Here is a 10,000-nt window from a genome sequence, read left to right on the forward strand (position 1 = left end):
TAAGTACTATGCAGTGACGCCTTTTTCTAGCGATAGTAAAACTCTCAATGCCAAAGTTTGGAACACGTTACCCCAGGATCTTCCAGATGTATATTATGGCATACCTTTCCCGCCTTCGCTTAATATAATTATACTTCTAAGTATAATTAAATATGTAAAAAAATATTTCCTTTTCTAAGTGTAATTAATTATAATTAAATATTAATAATGTCAGAGTTAGCTCCCTCTTCACCAAAACTTAGAGTTACCCACCTTTACTAACACCGGCGGTGATCTTCGGATTTAACTCTCTTTTTACCTTTGTGAAGGCTCGGTAGGTAGTAGGTGATGTGAAAAATAGATTTTATGCGTGTTGAGAAATATTCGGTTCTGATGCCAAGGAAGAAGAAGAAGAAGAAGAAGAAGAAGAAGAAGAACAAGAAGAAGAAGAGGAAGAACAAAAAGAAAAAGACGGGAGTTGTATGACTTAGTATTAGAGGATATTCGTCGAATCTTCTTTAATAGTGAATTCACTTAAAAGTTTGTAGCAGTAGCGGTACGAAGTATTCTAAATAAATTCATGGGTAGCGACTGTTAATAACGTATCTATTGTGTTTAATATTTGAGTAGGTATTCTAAGATCCTTGTAGTAGTATCTTCTGTGGTGGAAAAATTCACAGGAAATTTATATTTTTTGATAAGATATGATTCTTTGCTAATGCGCTGATTTTAGGTCGCACTGTCCCTAAATTTATAGAGGTGGAAAAATCTAAAGTTGTGTTGTTCATTAGTGGCGAAAATGTCGATGCGTTCGCTTAATGCTTTTTTCTCTATTCCCATATTTTGATCTGGGTTTTATGTACGCTCGTGCTCTGACCTAGACCGTTTCTAGTTTGACCATTGTATTGCTCTCGATGCCATTGGCAAGTTAACACATATCAGGTTTCCCGAAGTATATGTGAATTTGCTTTTCACTGTAAAACTTTGACCCTGTTTGAAGGAGAATTCGGATCCCTTAATTAGGGTGATGCATATACTACAGCTAGATCTTTTGCATTTTTCTACTGTCCGTTTCGATGTTATTGACGAGTGTACTTGGGCTTGTGTTAGAATACATTTCATTCACTTGAGTTGTATTTTGCTCTTTATGATGGTATGCTTTTGGAAGATTTGATTTATTATATATATATTCACGACAAACATTGAAAATACAATCAACAAAATTAGTAAATTCAGTATGGTTATGGTTGTCCCACTTTTGGCCATACGTAAAGTAGACAGAGTAAGTATTCAAACCTTTTAAGACTAACTTTAATTTTCTATTGTTTCTTCCGTTTCTATATAAAGAAAATCAATATTTTAAATTATCTCCCGCAAACCATTGTTGTCCAAATCAATCTCTGCTTAATTTAATTCCATCATTTTGAAAGATATTTCCCTTTCCAAGGCATATGGCGTTTTTCCCATAGATTGGGAACACACGCAAACGTCTCGTCGTTATATCGTTATAAACATTACGATAAGTCTAGCTTTGGGGCTATATCAGTAATAGTCTACTTCATGTTATGTTACCGTAATAGTTTAGTATTTAGGAGAGCGGAATGATATAATTTCTCAGCTTTCTAACATATAAAGTAGTCGCTCTAATTATTGACAGCGGGCCCTGACACTTTTAAATCTTACCCATATATATATATATATAATTCCAGTGTTCAATGCATATGTTTACATGGTTTACTGTCAACATTTGATGTACAGTTTTCATCCTGTTTTTGCTACACATGTTGATGTAACGTAAGATGATCTCTCACGGCAAGTAAGGCAGTATTCTGTGTTCAAACAAGAAATCTTTGTGCATTTGGGAATAAATATTAACTTTTGGTTTCAATACAGTGTCCGTCGCTAATAATTCCTTTTTGATAAGGCTACTGGCTATTTGCGACATCAGTGTCTGAAATCGATGTCGATATTTTATAGATTGCAGTAACGAGATTGGTCTGACATGAACAGTAGCTTCCCACTGATGATTTCTAGTAGAATAGAATCATGTGATATGGGAATTTCGGCGCCCACAATGCAGGCGATTTTCGTCTGCCACGATCTATGTGTGGGCATTTGTGCATCAAGAGTCTCTATGAGAGGATTTTTCTAGTTTCATAACGTACTGTTCGATGTTCTAACAAGACTCCTATCTTATATATCTAACTCAGTGATATTAGTCAGTTGGTTGCACGTCCCTTCCGTTCGTAAACTGTCCCTCACCGTGGTTTGCGTATTGTTGTAACTCCTGTAACAGTTGTGTAATGTTGCCTTCCATCTCTCAACTTCTCGAACGTTCTTCATAAGGAAGGACACATTGCGGAATAGACTACAAATTGTTTCAGTAGTACCCATCATGAATAGCGTTCTAGTTAAATCTGCCTTTGTGAAGATCATCGGTTGACAGTTAAAGTATATTTCAAGTGTCAAAATCAGTTTGTTCCAGCCGTCAAGCACTGGCACCAGGTTCTACACATTTATATTTCAACAGGAATATTTATTTTAAAAAAGTGTTCGAAATATTATTCTCTAAAGCATTTGTGAAGTGAATCTGTCCTTATGTTAGCAAATAATCTGAGTAATGGAAAAAAAATTATAGTTGCATTACTTAGTAAAGGTTTCTGAATGAGATCAAACGTTGTGAAAATAAATCATCTCATAATATTTACACAGAACTGAATGTTCAGCATTTTTTCAGCGAAACATTGTTCCTAACTTCATTTAAATTCTACCATTTTACTGGTAAATTCATACCTCTGCATGAATAAAAATCATATATACTGAAATTTGCAGCAACATTTCTGAATTCCTGTAAAATGCCAGATACATTTACACGTGATGTTATCCAGTTGTATAAATAGACATGTCATAAAAGGGTTCTGATGCTGTAAGTGTGACGCTTAATTCTCATAAGAAATACAGCAACGTTCAAAGAAAATTTCTAACCTCCACTCAGGTTGATGATCTAAAAATATTCATTTTTGTCGGTCGAATAATAGACATTCCATTACAATTGATTCATGTGACCCAAACAGTTGATCCATAATAACATTTCATAAGCACTTAGCAATATAACACAAAAGTGAAGTTTTGTTTGTTCCCCTGGAATTAGTTGCAATTCAGTTGTAAGCTAAAGTACTTGTTCGTTAAAGCGATCATATGCCTGGAAGTTTGGAGGACTTTGCTATTTATTGAAAATACCACTAAGTTTAACACCATCTTTTTTATGACCCGTAACAAGAAGTATTATGCTAAATTATACATGATCACTAGTTCTGGAATATATAACCTTGCAACCACTCACACCCTGCAACGAAACTCTACTTATTCATTGAGCGCAAGTTTTCAGACATGAGAGAACATTAAAACATGTATATCCATTCGAATGGACTTAATACACCTCAATGAAGTTAACGGTTATAAGAATTATCAGTACAAATTCATATAGCAAAGTAAATGTGTTTTTATTCGAATGGAAAGCTGAGCATTAACTTAAATCACACAGAATATTAAAACTATAAACCAAACGATTGTGGGAAATATTTGGCAGCCAATAAACCTCGACCATCAAATAAAAACACAGTTTACACGCTCATATAACATAAAGACATAATTTAGAATTAAATTACCTTTAGGAAGAGAGATATAATTTCCTCCGAAATTATAGTTCTCCATTGTGTTTAATGAATGAAAAATTGTACCGATCCGTATAACTTTTAGAATGAATATTTTACTTTATCTTTGTCGTTTATTTTTTTTTTTTTTTCTGTAATTTATAGCCAGTCGCTGAGACCGGAACGTACATTTATATTATTTGTCCTAACCGAAAGCAGAACTGTTCAATAAATCAGCTTTATCAGCGTAAATAAATATAAGTTGATTTTATTGACGAATGTGAAAGTGCAGATTCAGCTAAAGGCTATAGTAAGTTCTAGCATCGGATAAACATGACATTTATTTCTGTCTGTTTCCATTGGTCCTTTCAGTCAATGGAGCAGGTGTTTTCTACGATATAATTTTTCTTAAAGAAATATTTTTAGCAGAATATATGAGACATAAATTTACTTAAATATAAATGATTAGAAATATTACTGATACTGGAGAAGATGATTTGAAAACATCAAGTGGTGTTTTTATTGTCTTTGAGATTATCAGTTAATATGAGATTATGGACTATTGTTCCATTTTTAATAAGAAATAACGTATTAAATACAATACACGCTTCAACTGCATTTTTAATTTAGATTTGTTTCTTGTTGAGACCAGTAAAGTTTGAGCGACAATAAGTGTACTCAGCATGAAGCAGGAATATTACAATGGAATTTGCCATATTGTATTACCTATGTTTCAAAACTGTCGTTTTAACACTTTCATGTATGGTGTTGTTAAACAACAAGAATTCTTTAACAAAATATTTCTAATCATGTGATGGTTGCTAGCCAAAAATATTACTGGTAAAAGTTCGGCGAGATTTTGAATTTTGTGAGATTAAAAAGTGGAATCCCTTTCTATTTATTGCCGACGAACAGATCAGACAGTAGTAGTTCCTGTAGACAATCTTTGAAAGGTAAGATTGTTTTTCATTGTAGCATTGTTTCTTCTACTTTGTTTTATATATTAAAAAAATGTTTGTCTTATTTCATATCGTGTTAAATTCCTAGTAAAAACACACTTTGTTAAAGTAAATCTCTGCGCAACAAAATTTATTTATTTGTTGTCACACACCAAGATTATGCATTAATAGTAAAAATGTATCGAATATTTCTTGGTTTCAATGCATCATATGTAAAAATAGAAAATTTCGATTTCTCTAGCGACTTTATGTATGAGCTACTAACTTGTATGTTTCTTATATATATATATATCTCTTTTATTTTTAACGATGAATGGTGCAAGTAAATTCTAAGTAAAAACAGTAGGAAGATTTTATGGCAGAAAACCTGATATATCGATCCACATGTGAGAAAATCAAACATGTCTGGTGTGACAAAAGCTATCGTTGATTTTGGCATCGGTGATGCTGAGGCCAACGAGGATAAAAATTATGAAATATCAGCAATCGAAGCTCAAATTTTGGAGGAATCGGAAGAAGAGGGAGAATGATCTTAGAGTAACGGGTCTAACTATTTGGAGGAACGCAATGACTAATTGGAGTGTTTGGTTTAGAAAACATCGTATGGTATTAATATGTTCTCGTTTCGTTCAGTGCGACCGTTTAATATAATAGACCTGTCCTAGATGTTTTGACCCTATTTCAAAAACTATAGATTGTAGATACTCATCAAATCCTCCAAATAATACTTGGAAATATTTGCAGTATTCCACCACTAAGCGTGGTCTGATCATCGCAATTCAGCATTAGTTTTGCCGTATTCATATTTTCCCCAAGGGTGTCCTCTTACTCATCTTTGATATTTCGCTGACAAATTTTTGTTAGTGCCCAGTCATATTGTGTTGTTACCTTTTTTCTTTTCACCCTTTTCGGTACCCACTTTCGTTTTGAAATTGCGTCCAGAAATTTAATATACACTCCTTCAATACATCATCTTAAGCGTCCTTGCTCCTATTTCTGTGAGTTCCTGGAATGTGCTTGTGTAGTTGTGTTCTCATTCTTTGTATGTATTTGAATGCACGTCACTATAAGGGATAATACATGTGTGTTTACATACTTTTGTACAGGTGCTATATGAACTTCACCTTTTTAGATGTAATTGGCAACTCACTTAGAGACTTTGTATCGATGAAATCATTGGTGGAATTAACACATTAAAGCCTAATGGTTCATAATCTGCTCACATACTGACAAACAATTGTGTTGGATTTAACAGAAAATAAACTAATGGACCGGGCACACATTATCCAAAGAAGAGGTTAGCTAATACGGGTTAAGACGGATCCTATACAGAAGAAAATCAATGAGACGATGGCACTCGTAAAGGAGCAAATAATGCTTCTTACATGTGAAGAGATAAATGAACTGTGTGTAACTTGTTATGTGTGTGCAGAATAGAAACAAGAGCAGCAGCTATGGTGATGGAAGCGACAATAGTAAACATTTCATTGAAACACATGCACATGATAAGGATGAATAAATATTTGTAACAACAGAGTTTTAAGAGATGAGACTATAAAAAGCGACATAATGTTATAGGATTAAAGAAACTAAATTCTAAACAATTCAGAAAGAATTAAACCATTCAAAGCGAGATATTTTAAGAGTAAAGATCCTGTGAATAAAAAAATTCTGAAGCTGCAATTACTTTATTTCATAAAAAAGAAAAGGATTAGTCACCACCATAATGTTATCTACGTTGCTTCGGTAGTCGTTAAAGGGTTTGAGCTGCAAACGCAGAGAAAGGAGTATAGAAACGCCATTGGGTATTAGACAGTCTGAACGTGCCAACGAAATAATTAGAAGAGATTTTAGATTGAAACTGAAACAATGATAAATAAATTGTTGTTTTTTTTTTCCTTGAACGGAACTTCAGCATGCATAAGGAACGATTTAATTTAATAATTGAATATATCTAGCAAATGTTTGGACAATGTTATGTTAGATACAATATCTCACCAGGCAAACCAGACATTTCTATCAATTGAGAAGAAACATGGAAAAACGAACATGTTCAAAAATTTATCGCTTCCGTCGCGTTTACAGTAAGGGAAATTTGGAATGGTATTTAGATGAGCCGATTATATAAAAGGAAAATATCTAATAGATCAAAGCTCTTAAAATGTTACTATACTGATCAAAGCTATTAAATTGTTACTAGACGAATCGACAAGTGTGCTCAGATTTCTCTAACTAGGTACAATCTTATGCTTAATCTATGTAAAATTGTATCCGATTTTGAATGACTCAAAAGCACATAGGTTCTAGATGTTTTGAACGATGCATCTGAAATCCTTACACAGCTAAATCGGTTGATTTCAATGAATGTACGTTACAAGGAAGAATACCACACTAGGAGGTCTTTGGGCGAATAGCTTTCATAACACGAGATCTAAATAAGACAAAATTAAAATTTGTTATCTCTAATTATCTTACTATCTGCTACGATTTGTTATAGGAACTATTTACAGGCAATTTATTTTCTTTCAATAAACATGCAATCAATTCATTAAGAACAAACCAAAACCTATTAAACAAAAGAAGCGCAGAAAACCCTCCCAAAGGACCACAAACCATTTGATCGTTGATATGACAGGCTAAGCTGTGCAAGGCAAGTTGAGTTCAGTTTTAGTAGTGATATGACGTCATTTTCTTGTATTGTGGTGTCAGTTACAATGAATGTTTTATAACTGATAACTACATGAACACAATTAATGATACCATGATGTATTTTGTAGTATTTCATGCTTGCAGTGAAGAAGGTGATGGATTTTTCGGTTATGCAAAACGTACCCTCTCGCCATTTGTTATTTGCAAAGTCTTAAATAAATGTACAAAATGTTAAATAAATTCACATTTGAAGTCAGTAGAGTTTTGCTGCAGAAATAACCCAAAGAAGAAACCATAGAACAAAAGGCCAAAATAAAAAGAAAGAAAAAACGCACTCAACACCAGAGCGGAAGACACCCCCGAAAATGGGGGAGCGCCACATCGAAAACGGTAGAGGATAGAGGCCAAAACCGGACGTGGTTCCTCCTTATGATGTATTTAACCCCTGGATCCTGTAAATGAGTTGTTGAGGAAACGTGGTTCAAATTCCTGGGCTTAAGGAAAAAAAACAAGAAAGAAAGAAAAATAAAGAAAAAAAAGCAAAATCAAATGGAAGAATATATTCACAACATATTGTATATGCTAGTACAGAGAATCCTTAAAGATTAGGTCTAGAAAACCTCACTGGCATTGTTACGTTCATATTTAAAACGAACGTCTTTTTCTAGATGTCCATTTCCAGTTGGAGAACGTATTATTCGATCAGGAAACTTTCCTGGGACCAAAAACGTTAATTTGAAAATAAATGTGAGATCATTATCAATGAGGAACATGTTTTCCCTCGGTCATTCCAGGCAGCATGCCCTACATTACTTTGTTGACGTTATCAACACAGATCTTTCACAGTGAATGTCATGCTGGATGCACCCAAGTATCTCTAATTTCATTGAAACATTGAGACAAGAGTGAATACATAGCGATTGGACAGTAGGGAACGAGTCCCATGGAATAAAACCTTAATATCGAGTGGTTTCATAAGCATTGCTGCATATTCTATAAGTATTGCTGACTTATAACATCTCGTTTACATTGTTCCTCTCTGTCAAAATTTACCACATCAATTGTACAGTTGATCACTTTCTTTTCTCTGGAACTGATGAGGTACATTCATACACACATCAATGTATTCAGTATAATTAAAAACGTTCGAAAGGATTTGCAAGAGATTGCTCTAACCACTATTTCACCTAGCTCTATACAATCCAAATATGTATCTAATACGCTTTGCTAATGATCCCCTATCTTTAAAGAGCTGGGCGTTCAGAAATAAACTCCTCAACGCCTAAATAGATCCGCCGCCTTGACGACCTAATATACCGAGACATTTATTTTTAATATATCTAAGCAGGAGATTGCTGCGAGATGACAGAATCGTTAATACGTCAAGCGAAATGCTTACCGGTACTCCGTTGCTTAGCGGTGCTCCGTTGTTTAGTGACACTCCGTCCATTTTCATTTCGGGATCGATAAAACAAGTAATGTAATCGAATTACTCCCGACTCCGAACTTGCTGGTCTTGTGCCTCTAGTTGAAATGATTATTATTATCAATCAAAATCTTAATAATATAAAATAATACTATCACTAATAATAAGAAGACAAATTGATAAAATAGCAATAAAATATGTTGTAGATGGACAGATAGCAAATACCATATGTGAAATAGAGTACTATCGGAATAAGTGAACATGTAACAGTACAATGTAATTCTATATATGATGGAATTACATTTTAAAGACTTATGTTATTGAGATTATATTCGTTAACATTCACACACATAAGTCGAAATCTTATATAATGCTTTGTGAAAGTGTTTGGAAGGAAGTTTTTAGATTTACCAATAATTAAATACGAGAAATAAGATTACATAGAAAACAGGTACCTATATCAAATTGAGTTTCGCATTAAACTTCATTCTGCAGAGCAGCAAATCTAGCAACACAACAGAAATTAACACGTATAACCAGACAATTAAACCAAGGCTAAATTTTGCTAACACAGCTCGAGTCAGAGAAAGACTTTGCCTGTAGGGAGAAGTGGTAAAAGAAATCAATATTTAAATATTAAAACATTTAATACTGGAAAATAAAATGGGAAGTTACATACCCCCATTCTTATACAGGGCAACTTATGCCAAAACAGTTATATCTGCACACATGCACACGAAAGTACAGATAAAAATCACACGTATATGTTTGTTTATAAATAAGTATGCCTCTTTGCATCTGTGGAGCAATAATTTAGAAATCAATATTATTTGTTTAATTATTACAATAAAATATATTTAAAGAGTTGACTTCATTTAGATTGGTGACATTCTAAATCTGCAGAATTTAAAAGAGATATTTCGAACAGTAGAATATTTTTAGACTTGATGAAATGAGAGACGTTGAACGTTTTGGTGAATAATTTAGACACTGAGATATAAATTTAAATCGGTTGTTGAATGTAAAATAGATTCTGATCAGTGAGAGAAATACAGTTTAAAAGTGGGAAACACAAATACGCAGATGAAGCAATACATACGGAACGTACAATCACCCATAAAATCACACGCACTAAATACACATAGTTACACATGCATAGGTACACAATCACGTGCATATAAAGTTAAATTTAAAATGCAAGTGAAGATTAATGTTTGAAACTATTCAATAATGATTAGGTTCTGCTGGAATATTTTTAAGAGTACTTTATTTTTCGGAATGGGGGTTGCAACTTCAAAATTAAATATGATATTTATTGTGTTTAATCATATACA

This window comes from Octopus bimaculoides, chromosome 10, assembly GCF_046866305.1.
Source record: "Octopus bimaculoides isolate indiv1 chromosome 10, ASM4686630v1, whole genome shotgun sequence".
NCBI lineage: Eukaryota > Metazoa > Mollusca > Cephalopoda > Octopoda > Octopodidae > Octopus > Octopus bimaculoides.